General features: G+C 40.6%; 1 long non-coding RNA gene across 1 annotated transcript in view; it reads left to right on the forward strand.

Annotated features, from left to right (window-relative positions):
- The first annotated feature begins 14,421 nt into the window (after positions 1–14,421).
- LOC147369842 (uncharacterized) overlaps positions 14,422–20,489 on the forward strand; it is a 134,213-nt gene continuing 128,145 nt past the window's right edge. Inside the window, exon 1 of the long non-coding RNA XR_015168586.1 lies at positions 14,422–18,902. This is a non-coding gene — a long non-coding RNA (uncharacterized LOC147369842). The remainder of the gene's footprint in view (positions 18,903–20,489) is intronic.

Below are 20,489 nucleotides of genomic sequence, written 5' to 3' on the forward strand. Positions count from 1 at the left end.
TCAAGGAATCCCGTGGGCAAGGATGGATGATTGGAGAAAAAAAAAAAAAACTGCTGTATGAGCTAAGACTGCATGAGATGGCACCTTTGTCTATCTGATGTATTTACATGTCTCTCAGCAGCATGAGGGTGCTCGATCTGTTTTCTTCTCTATTAGAGAAGCTTAGCTTTGTTAAGCTGTCTGATCATGATTGAGAGTGAGACACTGAAAGGACAATTGGAACTGCTGAATATCTGTGTAGGAGGACTGTCATGTGCATTGTAGGATGATTGATAGTACCTTTGACCTCTACTCACTAGACACCAGCCACACAGGTGTGATCAAAAATGCTTCCAGACATCACCGGGTATTCTTTGGGAGCAAGGTCATCCCAAAGGAGAACAACTACTCTAGGGCCATGTGAGTGCTTCCACTGGTAGCTGGGGGTGGGGGTGTGGCTCCCATTGTCATTATTTTCAAGTTTTTTCTCTTGGGCAGGTCAGATTCCTCAGAAAAGGGTCTTTCAGTCCCCTACTTGGAGGGCAAAGGCCTGGCTGCCAGTGGTCTGGTGACTAGTAAGAGAGAAGCCTGAGATCTGTACTATTAAACCATTTCAGGGGGAGTGTATCAAAGTGAAAGTTTCATCACAAAACAGAGCACTACACACATCTGTTGAGGTCCTTTAATGGACCGGAACCTGGTGGTCCAGAGTCGACCGATTAGAAAGTAAAGGAGAGAGAGAGGCTGTATTCCTTGGTTTACGAAGAAAGCCAGTAAAGCCCCTGGCACCGGGCTTGCTCTGTTCACGAAGGCCTCAGGCGCCCTCTCCATGGGGTGAAGGTGCAGAGCACCTTCTCGAGAGGGTCTTAGAAACCCGGGCAGGAAAGTGAACTCAGAGAGCCTCTGCACTCCAGGGGATCAGCCTGAAAAAGAGAGAGGGAGAGAGAAAGACACGGGGACCAGAGCTCTGATAGAGCAAAGGTGTTTTAATCAACATGGTGTGGGCATATATACTGTCTTACAAAGTAGTTATTTTCAGCAGAGGTAAAGATTAAAATTCCAGACTTACAAAACATAGGCGATCCATATTAGAGAGTTGTAAACAATCACTTTTACTGTATGGTTCACAAGAAGGAAGAGGGTACTTACCACCATATAGAAACACTAATGAAGGAAATGCCTGGATTCCTCAGCCCCCGGGAGAGGCTTGCCTCTCCTCTTAATTCCTGAGTATTCAGGAATTAATAAGGAACAGAGAATTCCTGACAGATCCAAAACAGCACACAGGATTTAACAGATTCTGTTAAATGCTTCCTGACATACATCACTGTGATGCCTTTAACCTCCCTTGAGATGCTGAAGATAGAAAGGGTCAGAAGGTGATCTGTCTGGGGCGGGTGGTACCCACCGCATCCAGGGATTCCCATACCATCCTCTTCCTGCTGGATTTAATACAGCTTAGAGATTCCATAATTAGTAGCATAGAGAACTGCTGTTAGAGCCAAGTTTGCCTTTTATGTAACAGTCTTTCTTAACAGTGTGCAGTTCATCCAGTAGAGACCTAGACCCAAGATGTTGAACTCCTTGCTAGATTATGTTAGAGTTTCCACACAGCTCAAAGTCCTGAAGTTAGCATTCCGCTTTCATTATATTCACTTTGGACTTGAGTTGGGTGCCTCCCTCTTCACCCCTCCCATCTCACCTCCAGTACTCCACTCCAGAAGTCACCTGTGTTAAGACTATCCAGAGGACAGACGTGCTGAAATCGAGGTGTTGGGAAGGGGATCTGGGAATCTAGTTTTGCATTTTTCTCTATCGTCTTCCGTGCCTTTCACCCAAGATTGGGAACTCCGGTTCTGAGTCTTTGGAGGGTTTTCAGAATAAATTGCTTTGGTTCTCAGCTCTTGCAACTATTGCCTACATTTCAGCTCTGGGGGGTAGTGAGGGTGGGAGTGGGGTTGGTTGAATCCTTTATCATAGTTTCCTTGGTTTCCAGCTTCCAAAATTTTGTTACTTTTGTTTCATTTTGGTTCTTCCTGTCCTTGTTATTTTGTGTCTTTATATATTTAACTAGGGTTTTGGGAGGAAACAAAATTTCATACCTGTATTCTATCTACCATTTTAAAATGGAACATCCTACTTTTGTTGATTTTGTAGACTTAGATGGTGAATCTCCTCCTGACCATCTTTATGAGCTGAAGGCTCCTGGTTTTCTTTAATTCTTTGCCTTCCATAACAGTTCTTGTGATCTTTTGGCTCATGTGAATTGCTGTTCTTTTATTTCTTTGGGAAAGTTAATACACTGGAACATACTGTCTTAGAAAAGGACATCCATTGGTTAATACAAGTGAAAGCACCAAAGTAACCTTTTAATTTTGGCTATTAATATTGCCTGCACTCACCTGGAAAAAGTGATTTTTATTTTCCTATCATTTTGGAGTATCTTTTATTTTTTTTGGAGTATCTTTTATTTGAAAAGATTTAAATATTCCTTGAGCTCCTGTGAACTTGTTATATTATAGACTGCCAAGGCTAAGCTTTAAAATTGAGAACAATCAATTCTGTGATTCCTGCCAAGTGCAGTTCTTGAGAGATGATAAAGGGTCAGCATGGTATATTAACATTGTTGATCTAAAACAAAGCTAATATTTTTATCCAATACCCTGATGTTCTTAAGTTAGTAATGTCAGCTTTCTTAAAGGACACTAGAGTCTTTTATATTTTCCATTTGTGAGATATAATTTTACCTAAGCCAGCGGTATTTCCATTGCACAGGGTGGTACTCACTAAATGATAATACGATAATACAAATCATATTAATCTCATGTTACAAAAATGATCTGGTTACCAAAATAGAGTACTGTGCTTTAGACAGCATATTGTTTTTCTGGGTGCTTTTAACAAATGACTACCAATATAGTGCCTTAAACAACTCAAATGTATTATTTCATAATTGTATAGTTAACTCTGACACAGGTCTTACTGGGTTGAAATCAAAATGTCTCCAGACTTCATTCCTTTCCAGAGGCTCTGTGAATAAGTTTTCCTGCTCATTTGGGTTGCTTGTAAATTCAGTTTCTGGCATCTGTGGGAATGAAGTCCCCATTTTGTTGCTAGTTATAAACTGAAGGCTGTTCCCAACTTACAGAGGCCACCACTTTCCTTGGCTCCTGCCCCCTCCTTCTGTCTTCAAAGCCAGCAGCAGTGGGTTGAGTCCTCAGGTCAAATCTTTCTAACCCTTCTGTCTCATCTCTTGAACCACAGTTGGGAAAAGTTCTCCAGTTTTAAGGATGCATCTGAGTAGATGAGGTATCTCTCAGTGATCCATATACAATCTCCCCATCTCAAGGTCAGTAGCCTTCATCACATCTACAAAGTCTATAATGCCTTATAAGGTTCCAGCTGTCAAGGTGTGGACATCTTTAGGAACCATAATCTGCCAACCATGTATATTAGATAATAGTTCTGTAACTAAAAAATGGAGTTATTTAGAATTGGCAGCTTGAAAACTCAAGATAAAACAGTTCTAAAAGAGTGTTCCATCATTTGCTTTAATTGTTAAGTGATGGTTTGCAGAAACACAACCAGCTTTTGACACAGTTTCTTCTCCTCCCCAAATTTGGTTATATTTTATTTAATCTTTACTTAGGATTCTTCAGAATTGGAGAAGGCAATGGCACCCCACTCCAGTACACTTGCCTGGAAAATCCTATGGACAGAGGGGCCTGGTAGGCTGCAGTCCATGGAGTCGGTAGGAGTCGGACATGACTGAGCGACTTGTTTCACTTTTCACTTTCATGCTTTGGAGAAGGAAATGGCAACCCACTCCAGTATTCTTGCGTGGAGAATCCCAGGGACTGGGGAGCCTGGTGGGTTGCCGTCTATGGGGTCGCACAGAGTCGGACATGACTGAAGCAACTTAGCAGCAGCAGCAGCTTTTGTTGTTGTCTTCATGTATTACTATAAGGAAGACAATTTTCCTATTGGGGTAAATTCTCAGATTTTCTTAAATTGTCTTGTTCTAAAACTTGTAAACTAATTTTATAAAACCAAGGAATGTTTTACTAATTTCCAAAAAATTATTTAAAATTTTGAGTTTTCAAAGTCATTAATAACCTTTATTTATATATATGTATACACCCACACATATATATGGTGACTTACGAGAAGAGTAAGATACAGAGTTGAAGCAAATATACTAAATTTCAGTGTATTTGTATTGTTTGGATCGTTTAATATTGGTTAATAAAGTTCTTTCAGAATCTCTAAAAAAAAAAAAAAAAGACTATACTTTGGTCCATTTGTAAATAAGGACTACATCTACCCCCACCCCCAAGGTGACAAGACATTGGAATGGAGCAGATAAAAATGGGGCATCTTCTTCCTACTATTCTTAGACATTGCTGTTTAAATGGAAACCAAGTTAAAATAGAGATACTGAATAGCGTAAGAGGCAATTGTTGCCTTTCTTTGCTATCTCTTACACATAAACTTCAGTGTGCAATCCTTAGGCAGACTGGCAATACTGCCTACTGTCTTTTATCATCCTCCAAAAAGCTGGTGATTATCTTGGAAGGGCTTCAAAAGCAATTAAGAAAATCCCTTATGTCAAGTTACATTTCAGACAGGACAAATTAGATGTATGGGGAAATGTCCTGATAAAGTACTCGAGAAATAATGAATCTTTGTACAGTTTGTAATTGCTCCTACAGAAAATTTACAACTTGAATGAGGCTGTTAACCTGAGACTGGAAGCTCAGAGATGTTTTGTTTTGTTTTGTTTTTCCTATTAAAAATGCAAATACCTCATGAAAATGAGCCCAGAGCATTTTTAAATGTCCAAACTGTAATTCAAAACATTATTTATTACATCTTTGTCCTGGCTTTTTACTCCATCAATAAGCTGCTTTATAAATGCTGATTTTTAAACCAGCAGCTCTGCGACAAAAAAATGGCCAATTGGACTCACTAATGTGGTGCGGGCCCTTGAGGCTCGGCTCCAGAATGAAGTGTGAGGGTCAGCATCGATGCCGCAAGAGAATGGGGGTGGATGTTGACTCAAGACATTGATTTGTTTGACTGTTCATGAGATTATTGTATTTGGTTTCAACTTTATGCATTAAAGATAGGTGATCTTCAATCTGCATAACCCCATCCCTGTGGCTACAGAATAGTACATGCTCCTGGGATGGCTCATCATGAGTTGGTGGGGACAGAGGTTGGTAGGTTGGGTGCTGGAGGCTGGGGATACTCTGTCAAAAATAGGAATCATCCAGATAGAACACTTTATTATCACAATGCTGGGAAATTCAAATACAATTTCCTTCCCTCATGAACTGCTCTTCCCCACTGAGTAAAGTGCTTTTCTTCCAGACTACTTGGATTTTATCTCCCCTTCCCTAACTTTTGAAGTATGGGTGTACCCACTGCTAATTTTCCTTCTGTGATAAACATTAGCAAGTGGGAAGTTATTAGAGGGTTGTTATACAGTATTCATAGACCACTTTTATTTGCGAAAGCATTTGAAGATTTCTTAAATATGAGCCTTTTCCAAATAATCTTGGGCTCATTTTTCATCTTCTTGATCCAAATCCCATGGAAGCAAACCAATCATGAAGCTCTGCAAAAAGTCATTGGAAGCCCCAGGCTCAGAACCCAGCTGTGGAGCATGAACTATTAGGTTCTGTGCTGCTGGAAGCTTTGCGTAGCTGAACCATGGGGACTGAAGCTCATTTAGAAATCCAAGTTGGTGCTTTGTTTCCAGAAGGCTTTGCCTGAGCTGAGGAAGGTAGACTAAACCTCTCATAGGAGTGCAAATTATATAGAGTTAACTGTTTTACACGATTGCTTTTGAGATAGTTCAACAAAGTGATGCTTTTTCTGTTGAAAGACTAGAAAATAATAAGAGCAAAGCCGATGAAAAACTGCAGAATATTCCTATCCACAGGACAAGTCTGATTTCCCAGTTCGTCTTCATTAATGTTCGTTCTATCCATTGTCATCCATCCATGTTCGCTCTTGGTGAGCTGCTCCCCACTCTCACCCTCAGATACAGTTGCAGGTCATAACTGAGATCTCTGCACTATTTGTCTTGCCTTGATCTACCCTCCTCTGATTTATAGCTTTATCATACTCCTTTCTATTTCCCATTAAAGTATGTTTGTCCTGATTCTCTCAAGTCAGAAGCTAACATAATAAATACACAAAGTACATTTTCTAAGTGTTTTACTTACATAAATCCACCTACCCTCAAAATGACCCTCATGGGTAGTTACTATTCCTGTGCACATTTTACAAATGGAGGTAAGGGAGACAATGAAGATAAGTGTTGTTCAGTCGCTCAGTCATGTCTGACTCTTTGAGACCCCTTGGACTGCAACACTTCAGGCTTCCCTGTCCTCTACCATATCCAGGAGTTTGCAGAAACTCATGTCCATTGAGTGGATGATGCCATCCAACCATCTTGTCCTCTGTCATCACCTTCTCCTCCTGCCTTCAATCTTTCCCAGCATCAGGGTCTTTTCTAATGAGTCAGTTCTTCACATCAGGTGGCCAAAGTATTGGAGTTTCAGCTTCAGCATCAGTCCTTCCAATGAATATTCAGGACTGATTTCCTTTAGGATTGACTAGTTTGATTTCCTTGTAGTCCAAGGGACTCTCAAGAGTCTTCTCCAGCACCACAGTTTGAAGGCATTAATTCTTTGGTGCTCATCTTTTTTTTTATTGTCCAGCTCTCACATCTTTATGTGACTACTGGAAAAACCATAGTTTTGACTATACAAACCTTTGTAGGCAAAGTAGTGTCTCTGCTTTTTAATATGCTGTCTAGGTTGGTCATCGCTTTTCTTCCAAGGAGCAAATGTCTTTTAATTTCATGGCTGCAGTTACCATCTTCAGTGATTTTGGAGCCCCCAAAATAAAGTCTGTCACTGTTTCCATTGTTTCCCCATCTATTTGCCATGAAGTGATGGGACTGGATGTCTTGATCTTCGTCTTTTGAATGTTGAGTTTTAAGCCAACTTTTTCACTCTTCTCTTTCATCAAGAGGCTAATAATTCCTTTTCACTTTCTCCCTTAAGTGTGATGTCTTCTGCATATGTGAAGATATTGATATTTCTCCCCACAGTCTTGATTCCAGCTTGTGATTCATCCAGCCTGGCATTTCATATGATGTACTCTGCATATAAGTTAAATAAGCAGGGTGACAATATACAACCTTGACATACTCCTTTCCCAATTTTGAATCAGTCCTTTGTTCCATGTCCAGTTCTCACTGTTGCTTCTTGACCTGCATAAAGGCTTCTCAGGAGGTGGGTAAGATGATCTGGTATTTCCATCTCTTTAAGAATTTTCCACAGTTTGTTGTGATCCACACAGTCAAAGTCTTTAGTGTAGTCAATGAACCAGATGTTTTTCTGGAATTCTCTAGCTTTTTGGCATTTTGATGTTGGCATTTTGATCTCTGGTTCCTCTGCCTTTTGTAAATCTAACTTGTATATCTGGAAATTCTTGGTTCACATACTGTTAAAGCCTAGCTTGAAGGATTTTGAGCATTACTTGGCTTTGCGTGTGAAATGAGTGCAGTTGTGCGGTAGTTTGAACATTCTTTGGCATTGCCCCTCTTTAGGATTGGAATGAAAACTAAGTGATAGGCATGTTAAGTCTCACAGATGGTGAGTGACGGCATCAGGATTCATGTCCAAGTGATCTGGTCCCAGAGATCATGCTGTTCATCTTTACTTTTGATTGGCCATCAGATTTCGGGAAGCTAATTGTCACTTTAGGTCAGTTCCTGAATGTAGAGTCTGACATTGCAATGGCTGTTTCATCTGGGACAAGTTAACTAACTTCTCTGAGCTTTAGTTTCCACAGCAGTAAAATAGGGATATTTGTGTAAAGGAAACAGAAATAACTCCTATAAACGTTCATAGCTCTGGTAGGTCCTTGGAGAAATTTAAAGTGTTAGCTAACCCTTTTGTCTTCCTTAATGTTCTCTTCTTAATGCTGTAATTTGCAGATGAAATCAGCTGATTTCTGACGTTGATGGGTGAGAGGGTAACAGACAGGAAGGCCAGGGGTCTCCAAAGGGAGAAAATAGCCTGCAAGTGTCAGACATTTTTATCTCTCTTAAGTGGCAGGAAGAAAGAAACTGTCGATATTTTTTCCTTCTCTATACAAATTTAAAAGGAGGTTTCTCTTAAAATACTGTGTTGCCATAATGACACCTGGTTTCCCTGAAGTTAACTATTCTCAAACCTAGAGATAACCAATGCATTTCTCTTATGGAAATGTTTGTCTTAAGCCATGCTAATGTACTATGCATTTACTCCAAACTCTGTCTTCAAATTGGTTCTGCCTCTTGGCTCAGAACCTACTTGACAAACCAGTATGTTATATTCAGATATTGTTCCCCTAATCTTTGTAAACGAAACTATTTGTATGGTGATCTGCCCTTCTTCAAGATTCAAGTTAATCTTTTTATGGCCCAGGATGAACCATTTGGTGCCAAGATTATCCCAAAATGCATCTTACGGGTGAGGGGCCTGGTGCCATTCTGAGTTTTAAGACATTCCTTTCTTTCATTAACAGACTGCTAATGACTGTATAACATCCAGCTGAAGACTAGCAGGGAGGTACTCTTTCTGCCTCCTTCTGATGCCTATGTCAGAAGCTTTCTCTATCTCCTTTATACTTTAATAAAACTTTATTACACAAAACTCTGAGTGATCAAGCCTCGTCTCTGGCCCCGGATTGAATTCTTCTCCTCCGGGGGCCAAGAATCCCAGCGTCTTTGCGTGATTCAACAACAACCTTTCATCGGGAAAGTGGTTTATCACATTGCCTCTTGAAGTAATGTCAAGCATTGTGACTTTTCAGATTGGCAGACTTTTCAACACTTCAATCCACGTAAGCATGGACTAAGTCTTCTCTGAACTTGTATCAAGTCACATAGTCTCAGATGTACTTGCTCTCAATCTGGAACTTTTATATTTCACTTTACATGTACTCATGGCTGTGATCTTCAGGAAATGTTTTGAATGAAGAAATGAAGTGGAGCAGCAACCACCTGCTTGTGTGTTTGTATCATTTCATGAAGAGCTGGTGGGCTGGTCCGGTGCTCCAAGAATGGCAATGACCCATGGAAAATGCTTCAGTGGCCATCAGCATATTCCCTGGCCACAGGGCCAGCTGTTTCTAACCACACACTGTGTGGTGGGAAGTTCCCTTTCCAAGTTCCTTTCCTGGGAACCACACGGGCTATTAATTTTATAATGACAAACAGAACTGCAGATGTCTGTGTGCAAGACTGGGTTGCAGGATAAGCAACCAGGATAAGCAGGATAAGCTTATCCCAGTTTCTGGGGATGAAATGGAAAGTTATCTTTTCTATTACATGTATAACTATAGTCAGTAGAATGCACAGCTCTTACCAAGTTTTAGTTATTTATACGAGATAAGAATATGAAAACTTGATTGTATTGTATTTGAGTACCTCCTCAAAGAAGCCCTCACATTACTTTCATCTTCCTTTTGATGAATCTTTGCCTCTATCCTCCATCTTAACTTAGCTTCACCAGATGTAAATCTGAGCATGTTAACACACAGCCTTTTATTGAGTGTCTTGTAAGTGTAACTTCCTGTGCACATGGGAATATAAGGGAGAACAGAGCATGAGCCTTGTCCTAAGGGATCATGAAACCTAGTAAGAGCTAAGAAACAAACGTGAAAATGCCACAAACATATTAAAATTTTTAGAACAGCTACTCGAAAATTACCAATTATTCAGATATCCTTCCAGAGATAGGCTGTGCCTAGATTGAGCATATAGTCATACATGTACTCCTTTCTTACAAGTAACAGTTAAAAGCATGCTATTTGTTGTTCAGTCCTCAGATCAGAAAAATCCCCTGGAGGAGAAAATGGCAACCCACTCCACTGTTGTTGCCTGTAAAATCAAATGGACAGAGGAACCTGGTGGGTTACAGTCCATGGGATCCCAAAGAATTGGACACGACTGAGTGAGCACATACCTACTGTTAAATTCCTTGCTTGTTTCCACTGGATGGTGTGTTTTGTAGGTCATTTCATAGCTGTACATATATATGTACTCCATTATTTTTAAGAGCTTCATAGGATTCCATTAAATGGAAACCAGTGATTTTCTATAATCACCTTACTGTTTTAATGCCAAATAGGTACATCAAACTTGATCACTCTCCTTAATCTTGAATTTAAATGAATTTTAATTGATTTTTGAAAATATTCTCTTGGGGGGAGTACTTTAGACAGCAGTTAGGAACATCGCTGAAACAAATGTCTTAGATTATTTCTCAAGACTCTTGAAGGGGATGACATACTTACTTGAATTTCTATTCTGGCTTGTTTAAAAAAGCAGCCTCTCATTAAATCACCATCATATAAACATAACAAACAAATGCTAAGAAAGTATTAAAGGTCTTCTGAATACGGAGAGACTGTTACATTTAATAAAGTGGTACCCTCATTTGTCATGGCCCCAATAATGGATATAATCAATTCCCACCCCACTTCTCTTCCCACATTTGAAACTGAGGCTTTGGCTTTCTCATTTTAGGTTTTCTTGTTTGTGTGTGTGTGTGGTTTTTATTTATTTTTTTTGGAAAGAATGCTTAGGATGGCAGCTACTCTCTTAGTAGATGTTGAACTATACAATATAGTCACATTAATTACTGTACAGCAGATCTCTGCAACTTACTCATCTTGTACAACTGAGACTTTGTGTGCATTGATTAACAGTTCCCCATTTCCCTCTCTCCTTAACCCCTGGCCACTACCATTCTATTAATACTCTCTGCTCGCATGAGCTCGACTATTTTAGTTAACCTCATTTAAGTGAAATTGTGCAGTAGTTGTCCTATGACTGGCATATTTTAACCTAGCTATTCTTAAGATTCTTCTGTATCATACTGCAGGATTTCCTTCTTTTTTTTAAAGATTTTTTTTTTAATGTGCACTATTTTTAAAGTTTATTGAATTTGTTACAATATTGCTTCTGTTTTATGTTTTGGTTTTTCAGCCACAAGGCATGTGGGATCTTAGTTCCCTGATCAGGGATCAACTCTGCACCCCCTGCATTGGAAGTCGAAATCTTAACCACTGGACCGCCAGGGAAGCCCCAGGATTCCCTTCTTTTTAAAGATCGAATAATATTCCATTGTATGATATACCTCATTTTCTTTATCCATTACCTGTTGATGGATATTTGGGTTGTTTCCATGTCTTGGCTGTTGTGAATAATGATTCAATGAACATAGGAGTGCAGATTTTTTTTGAGATTCTGATTTCTATTTTTTTTTTTTTTTTGCTAAATACCCCAAAGTGGGATTACTGGATCATACAATAATTATATTTTTAATTTTTTGAGAAACCTCCATACTGTTTTCCATAGTAATTATACCCTTTTACATTCCTATCAACAGTGTTTTAATTTTTGCACATCCTCACCTGTTGGGGGCCAGAGTGAGGTACTCCGCCCATGGCAAAGGTCATGAGGAAGGAGGCTCGACATACGCAAAGGCGGGATCGAGCCTCAGGAGTCCCCCTGGAAATCCTCGAGCATCTACCCCCATAACCAGAGCCTGCCTACTTTACTACTTTGTGCTCTTTCCTACATCTCTGACTTTACAGGGGGCTGTCCCCCACCACCTCTTTCGGAGAAGGAGTTAACCTAGAGCTCCAGTCAATAAAAACTCTTGGATGTGACAAGAGTGTTTTAACCTACAAACTCCTCTGAAGGTTCTCTAGCCTGCCTGACAGGCTCGTCGGGCCACATGTGATTGCTCACAGCCTCCCAACCTTGAGAGGCACGAAATGCTTTAAACCTTCTAAAAACAGGTTCCTTAGAAAAGTTAGAAAACTATTAGTATAAGTATAATGGGCTGATTAGAAATTGTATTGGTGAAGGGTTTTTCATTTGTTGAGCCAATGTTTGTTGCTAAGTCTCCACATCCCCTGCCCTTACACACATTAATGAATATATAGAAGAAATAAGTATTAACCTTTGATATTAATCACGTTAGACCTTAAGCTAAGTAAATTCTTTCCTTAACTAAAACCCACTACACCCTCACCCTGTAGGAATGTAACTTTATTTGGGTGGCGTCTGTTTTGAGAATAATCAGCCCTGGAGAAATAAGTGTCCTGATTGACTGACCGCTGTCACAAGGAGACGGTCGTAAATTGTCAGCAGGCCCCCCTGGCCAGAAGATAATGTAACACCCCTAAGACCTCTGTATACATTTGTATGAAGCACCTGACTTTGATAAAAGTCAGGACTGCTGACCCCGCGTGACTTTTGCATAACATCTCAGTGTATAAAAACAGACTCTGGAAAATAAAGAATTGGGATCAGTTTCTCGAAATACTGGTCTCCCCATGTCGCTCTCTCTCTCACTCTGGCTGAGTCTCCATCTGGAGCGCGGAACCCACCATGCTTACTAATTATGCCTGGGCTTCTAAGATCCGACCGGGGAGGCCTCAGTGTCTCCTCTCCTTCGGGAGAACGGAAGGACGCCTGCGGCCTACGTAAGTGGTGCAAACTTCTTGTCTTGAAGTTTTATTGGTCTCCCGCGTAAACCAAGCTACTCAGCCTCTTTTCTCCACTGAATTTTCCTACTGAGCTATCCTTATTCTATTACTCTTTATATCTTTAATTAATATCTAATTGAAGCTATTGTATCCTGATCCTCGCCTATGCCGTCTCTCCTTCGAATACCCTGGATCAGCCGGGGCTGGTCCCCGGCACTCACCACTTGTTATCTTCTACTTTTCTGCTAATGGACATTGTAACAGGTGTGAGATGGTCTCATGGTGGTTTTGATTTGCATTTCCCTGATAATTAGTGACATTGAACATCTTTTCATATACCTGTTAGCCATTCGTATGTCTTCTTAACTCATCGAGCTTTTCTACCATTATTTTCTATGGTAGAAATATTTTCTACAAATATTTTCTACCATTCTATGGATTCCCTTTTCACTCTGGCTTTCCATTCTCGTTTCATTTTCCTCACTCTAGTTTCTGGTCTTGTTTTTTTGTTTGCTTGTTTTAAGGCAACAAAAAAAGAGATGCTCAGCAAATTTTGTCAACTGTAACTTTAATATTTTTAATACAACAGTAGCTGATGCTCAATGTTTTGGACATTCTGAAGTGCCTTGTATGACCTAAGTTGTGCTAATATGCCTTCTCCATGGGACTTGCACTGTGACTGTCAGAAAAAAGCAGATGTTAGTTTGTTTTGTTCTACAGAAACTCCCTGCCAGTGCAGGAGACACAAGAGATGCAGGTTCGGTCCCTGGGTCGGGAAGATTCCCTGGAGAAGGAAATGGCAACGCATTCCAGTATTCTTGCTTGGAGAATCCCATGGACAGGAGCCTGATGGGGTTGCAAAGAGGCAGACTCAACTGAGCACACACATATATTGCCTTTATTTATACCTATATTTTATTTAAAATTTTTCTAGTGCACTTATTATTATGCTGAACTCCTCCCTGCCTGTGGTCATATGATACATACCTGGCCAAAGAGATTGGATCAGAGATGGACATATGACCTAAGTTGTGTTAATATAACCTAAGAATGAAACTGAGAAAAACAGAGCCAAAAGTTTGAACAACAGATTTGAATACCTTATGAAATTCCTTGAACCCTTTGATTTGGCTGTGCTTGGAGCCAGCTTCATTGCCTTGAACTTTCCATTAGGTTTCTGTGGAGAAATGACTCATTCCAGGGCTGAAATAATGAGATGCACAGATATGTCAGAAAGCAAGGAAGGGCCCCCCAAAATAACAGAGGTATGTGAAAATGACACAGGAATCAACTTGAAGGATCACCCAATGGCCACGTCTGGGGCAAATTTAGCAATAAAACAAAATAAAAGCAGGCCTCTACATAATAATTGGTTAATATTCTTCAAGCTTGTCAAGGTTAAGAGAATAAAGTTGAGGAGTTTTCCCAGATGGTGGAGACCAAGAAGATTTGAAGCTTAAATACAATGAGAGATCCTGGACCAGAAGAGATGATTACCAAAATTTGAATCAGGTTTGTAAACTAAGGTATATTTTTGTCAATACTAATTTTCTGGTTTTGATAATTTTATGACAGCTAATTTTATATTTGGTGAAGCTGGCTGAAGAATATATGGAAACTAATATTTTTGTAATTTCATTTGGAAATATAAAATTATTCTAGATAAATGTTATTTAGAATTAGTCTCAATATGGACTTCCTCTGAAAATAATTAGCACTTAGCATTCTCCTCTTTGTTGTCATTTGAAGTTATTTTATGTCAGTTTTCTCTCATCTAAAACCAAAAATATCTTAATAAAATATATTTATTTTTGTCTGATTTTCACTTCAACCCTGTAATGCCAGGCTTATTATCTTCATTTGCAGATCATGAAACTAAGCCTTAGGAAGTTTAAATAATTTTCTGAAGATCACATAGTTAGTGACAGAGCCAGCATTTGAATCTGTGTCTGCTTGACCTCAAAATCTTATACATATGAGAAAACTAATCAACCAACTGAATAAGTAATCCATCTTATTTTAAAACAGACTGTTTTCAAAACTCTGTCTTGTTCCAGAGGAGACTTGAGACAGAATGCTTGTGACTTGGGGGCAGATTAGAAGAAATATTGGAAAGATATTAGAAAATGTTTTGGTGTTTGTGTTTTGTAAGCACACAGCAGAACTCTGTAATTTATATGGTGCAGGAGGGCATGCAAATTAGTCTCAAAATGGACTTCCTCTGAAAATAATTTGCATTTGGCAGACAGTATGATCAAATAAATCAGATAACTGAGGCATTTGTCCATTGGGATAAATACTTGATTCAAACCTTTGATGAACTGTTTTTTTGTTATTTTTTTAAAATATGGGAGTAGTTTAAGGAAAAGCAAACAGTGGGGCATGTTAAAATATCCATTAACTAAACACTCTGAAAGGGTATAAAATGCCTCCAGCTGCCAAAAAACAATTAGGCTGCAAATATGCCTTTGGTTACCTAACCAGACAATCCCTAAACACTTAGTTCTAATTAATTTTCTTCATTACACAACAATGCCTCTCCTAATTACACTAGAGAAATTCCATAAACCTACTAGCTATTCAAAGTCTTTATTGAGCAAATTATTCTGGAAGGTCCCTATTAGAAGCAGATTCTCACTCTAATTTATATATACCTCATCTCAGAGGACGCGGGCTACTTGGTAAACCACTGTCAGCTAGGCAAACTAATCTTGTATGTGACGATATTCCAGATTAGGAATTTGAGTGTGATGGAATGTCAAGGCTGAATAATTGAAAATGTACCAAGGTAAAGGTGAAAAGTACAAGCACAAGAAGTACAGAGCGTCTGAATCCTCCACGTGTTGCTCAAGTTTGTGATCCCTGAACCAGCAATAGAGGCTGACTCAGGGAAACCAAACTGCTTTCACTGAACTCAGGTGCAAAAGGGTAGGCAGCGGTAGTGTGCAGCTGCAGAAGCAATACAGCAAGTATAATAATTGGGCTGAAGGGGTCAGAGAATACAGACTTTCAAGGGTAGTGTGTGTGTGTGCTCAGTCGGTAAATTATGTCTGACTCTGTGGCCCCATGGACTGCGACCTGCCAGGCTCCTCTGTCCAAGGGATTCTCCCTGCAAGAATACTAGTGTGGATTGCCATTTCCTCCTCCAAGGAATCTTTCTGATCCAGGGATTGAATCTGCATCTCCTGCATTGGCAGGAGAATTCTTTACCATTGAGCCACCTGGGAAACAAAGACCCTAAAACATCTCTCCATGTGTGAGGGCCCAGTAAAGTGACATGAGTGAGCACTAGGAGTCCCCACGCCCCTGACTGGAGCTGTTTACATGACACCGTGTCACCGTAGAGAGAACTGGGATAATTTGTCAGAGCTTATTAGCTGATTGATGACAATGTTTATAAATTGGGTCAGAGTCTGATCCTTGGAAAGCCATTTTTAGCTTCCTTTCCTAGCCACGTAAAAACCTGTGATCTTATTAACAGTTATCACAGTTTCAGAGGATGGCCTGTGGGACAGTCAGTGCAAATGCATCCCTAGTATCAGAGCTCAACGCCAACTGATGGTATTTTAGCAGCATCACTTCTTTTTTGTTTTTAATTTTTCTTGGGGTATAGTTGATTTACAGTGTTCTGTTGGTTTGTGCATAGCAGTGAGCAGCTTTACTTTCTTTGCTTGGAATGTGCTGATTAACCAACCATTTCAACCTAGGCCTGGGGACCTGCTCTTTTTTTTTTTTTTTTTTTAAACATGAATTTTCTCTTAACGCCATTAGATTAAAAAATAGCCTGGAGTTTTGCTACTCAGAGTCTATGAGCCAGCAGCATCAACATCACTTGGGAGATTTTTCACTCCCAAACCTACTGAAACAATCTGCGTTTTAACAAGATCTCCAGGTAATTCATACATGCACTGAAGGGTGAGCAGTATGGGTCTAGAGCAATGGTCCTCCAGTTTCAGCATACCCCAGACTCGTCCTGAGGGTACCTCATCCCCAGACTTCCTGATTCACAACTTCTGGGCTGAGGCTGAGAAAGTGTGTTTCTAACGGATGTCTCAGGAGGCTTCTGAGACATCCAAAACCTTCTTGTATTCTGACAATAGACTCTGATTGGTCAAGGACTTTGGGGATTTGGATATTCTGTTGCTATAGGTTTTGGTAGCCAAGGGCTCTACCAGAGCTATTTTTCCCAAAGTGTTGGTTGTGAAGTCTTTTTTAGGTGATTCTAGAATTCTACATGTTTGAGGATGTGCTGGGTCAGTGGTTCCCATCTTTAGAGGAAGATGGACCTCCCTGGTGGCTCAGATGGTAAAGAGCCTGCCTGCATTGCAGAAGACATGGGATCGATCCCTGGGTTGGGAACATCCCCTGGAGAAGGAAATGGCTACCTACTCCAGCATTGTTGCCGGGAGAATTCTATGGACAGAGGAGCCTGGCAGGCTACAGTCCATGGGATCGTAGAGTCAAATACGACTGTCGACTAACACTTTCACTTTTCCCCTTTTATTATCAATGCACTTTTCCCCTTTTATTATCGTGGTCCCTACCACGAACCCCCACCCTCTAAATTAGTGGGCCTTGGATGAGGTCAAGAAATCTGTATTTTTAATAAACATCCAGATGATTCTGAGATAGACGGTCGATAGACAAACTCTGAGAAACATTGATTTAAATGCTGAACATCTTAGGGAGAGAGCAGAATTTTGTGCCCTCTCAGCAGCAGAATTGCAGTGTTCTCCCAACGCGGCAGCGAGTGCCTCTCATAATTTAGCAACTGAAGCAGTTCCAGGAAATCAGTCCACTGAGCCCTTTCCTCACCAAAGCCCCAGTAGAACTTGCTCACTCCTCCTTTCTTAATTATGTCTGGCCAGCAGTGAGCACTCCAGCTGCTGTGCTCTTTAATCCACTTATCCATCTTACAACTCCAATTAACCAGGTGCAGCCATCCATCTGGCTAATACGAGGACAAGCTGTTAATTTGTGAATGAAGAAAAGGTCTGCAGACAACAAACAAACGAGCAAGGAGCTTCAGAAGATAACATTTACCCCAATCCTTGAGAAACAAGGTGAAAGACGGGAATTCATTTGTTATAATAAGGAAATGCAGTTTGGTGGAGGGAAGTGAATACAGAATTTAGGCGGCTTGGGGACCACGTGACTCGTCCCAGGTCATCTCTGAGCTTCGTACCTTTGCCTGTTAAATAGGGAAATAATAGGACTTAATTTTCATCTCAGGGAAGTTAGGAGAGTCCACTGAGATCGAGTGAGACAAAGTAGTTTGTAAAATGCAACAGAAATATTCCCGTTTGTTTCTGTGCATTTATTTTATATGTATATATGGAGGAATCTTTCCATGCACATCTAATACTTTATGAATAGTGTTTTCTATCAAGCAGATTGTACACTTTGATTACATGCTAGCTTTACTATTTTATTGACTTCAAGTTTTTTTGTTTGTTTTAAATAATAAAACAGATTCCACCATCCCTTTCAACCCCAGTCTTAAAATCTAAGTGTGCATTTGAACACGTTACAGATAAAATGTGTCCTCAGATCCACATGTTGAAACCCTAGCCCCTTAGTGTGATGATATTTGGAGGCAAGGCTTTGGGAGGTAATTCAATTTAAACTATGTCTTGAGGGTAGGGCCTTCAATAATGGAATCTAAGGCCATTTTAAGAGGAAGAGAGCGCATCTAGGAAAGGCCATGTCAATATACATCAGGAAGGCAGCTGGGACTTCCCTGGCGATCCGGTGGTTAAGCATCTGTCTTGCAATGCAGGGGCTGAAGGTTCTATCCCTGGTCTGGAACTAAGATCCCACTTGCCTCCCAGGCAATTAAGCCCAACTAGAGAAGCCTGCGGAGAAGGCAATGGCACCCCACTCCAGTACTCTTGCCTGGAAAATCCCATGGACGGAGGAGCCTGGTAGGCTGCAGTCCATGGGGTCGCTAAGAGTCGGACACAACTGAGCGACTTCCCTTTCACTTTTCACTTTCATGCATTGGAGAAGGAAATGGCAACCCACTCCAGTGTTCTTGCCTGGAGAATCCGAGAGACAGGGGAGCCTGGTAGGCTGCCGTCTATGGGGTCACACAGAGTTGGACATGACTGAAGTGACTTAGCAGCAGCAGAGAAGCCTGAGCATGGCAGCTACTGAGTCTGTATGCTTGAGAGCTCGTGCTCCACAGGTAGAGAAGTTCTGTGCTTTGCAACTAGAGACCCCCCAGGCCCCAGGAGGAGGAGCCTGCACGCCCTAATGGAGATCCAAGGCGGCCATCTACAAACCAGGAAGAAGGCTCTCACTGAGGACTGAATTTCCCAGCACCTTGATCTTGGGACTTCCCAGCCTCCAAAACTGTGAGCAACGGAAGTTTGCTGTTTAGATCCTCCCTCCTGCCCCCACTAGTCTTGGTATTTTGTTGTAGCGGCCTGGGCTAAGACAGAAGCAGTCCCTGGAGAACTCATTGAAACCAGATATCTGGGTGCACTGCCTGAGTTCTGATTCAAGGGGTCTGGGAGGGGCCTGAGAACATGCATTTTTAATAAGGTCATTTTAATTTGGCTGGTTGTGGACTGCATTTTGAGGACTGTTGCATTAAAATGAAACTTGCCCTCATTACAAAATAAAAGCTTTCTTTAATTTAAAACGTTAGTATCCCACCTAATATTTATCTCTAGTTTAAAAGGGATCTGACTCCAGACCTAGAGCTAAATGAGAGGCAGTATAAAATACACACCTCGTGACCTCTCATCACTTGCATCAACAGAGCTGAGCCAAGCACATTTTCTTTCTTAACATGTCATTTAAAAAGTTTTTCTTAAAGCCTTCAAACTACCCCAGGAGTTTATGGTCAATCTGGGGAGACCAAATATACCCTGCAAAACGTTTTGCAAATAATTACTGAGCAAAATAAACTATAAATGCAAAACAGTATTGCCTAAAGTTCCCAGGTAAGAATGCCATCACATTCCTAAAGGAAGGAATTGAGATATAAATGTCAAATGCTCTGAAAATCTTTTTTATTACTTCAGTTTTTTTTTTTTTTCATAGCTAGCTAGAGGCAAATCTTTTGACTTGCACTCAGAGTTGGGGTAAAATTTTGAGGCACTTCCATTCGCCTCACTGTCTTCCCTGTGTCATTAAAGTCTGGAAGCACTGTTTCTAGGTGTGATCTGTGGGTTATCTGCTGCAGAATTGCCTTAGAAATCTATTCAACATACACAATAAAAATGACCTATTAAAAGGGAATCTTGGAAGAGAGGTCATGGAAACATCTCATTTAGCTAGCTCCTCCGGTGAATCTCGTATATATTTGTTTACTTTGAGAGGACATGCTCCAGAAACTTCTCCCCAACCCCACCCTGGGAATCTAACTTTGGGATTACCACATGTTCTTGAAATGACCCTATGTGGTAGGCATTAAGTAAACCTGCAGCTGTAAGGAGATTTTGTTTCAGTTTGAGACAGTTTGTGGGTTAATATTACATCCTAGAGGGCACTTGATCCTGCCTGTAACAGGAGCCGCCTCCTTGCAAGAGATCTGTGATGGACAAAAGGCAAGGGAGGCAAGACTCTAATCTATACATTAAGAAAGATATCTAAAGGGAGAGGAAAGGATCAGGTTCTGAGGATAGTCAGAGAAGCCACGTTGATACTGGTTGGGTCCAGAGAGCTTGACAGACCAGGTTAAGAGGCAGATTTGTTTTTGTTTGTTTTCTTCAAGCTATTTCTTTTCCTTAAAGATTTTAAAAAAACTTTTTATTTTGAATTGGGGTAGAAGGCCCTGGCACCCCACTCCAGTACTGTTGCCTGGAAACTCCCATGGACGGAGGAGCCTGGTAGGCTGCAGTCCATGGGGTTTCGAAGATTTGGAGACAACTGAGCGACTTCACTTTCACTTTTCACTTTCATGCATTGGAGAAGGAAACGGCAACCCACTCCAG

The sequence above is a fragment of the Bos grunniens genome, chromosome 7 (assembly GCF_055505025.1).
Source record: "Bos grunniens cultivar Pamir isolate PY7600 chromosome 7, Bosgru_T2T1.0, whole genome shotgun sequence".
In the NCBI taxonomy this organism is placed as follows: Eukaryota; Metazoa; Chordata; class Mammalia; order Artiodactyla; family Bovidae; genus Bos; species Bos grunniens.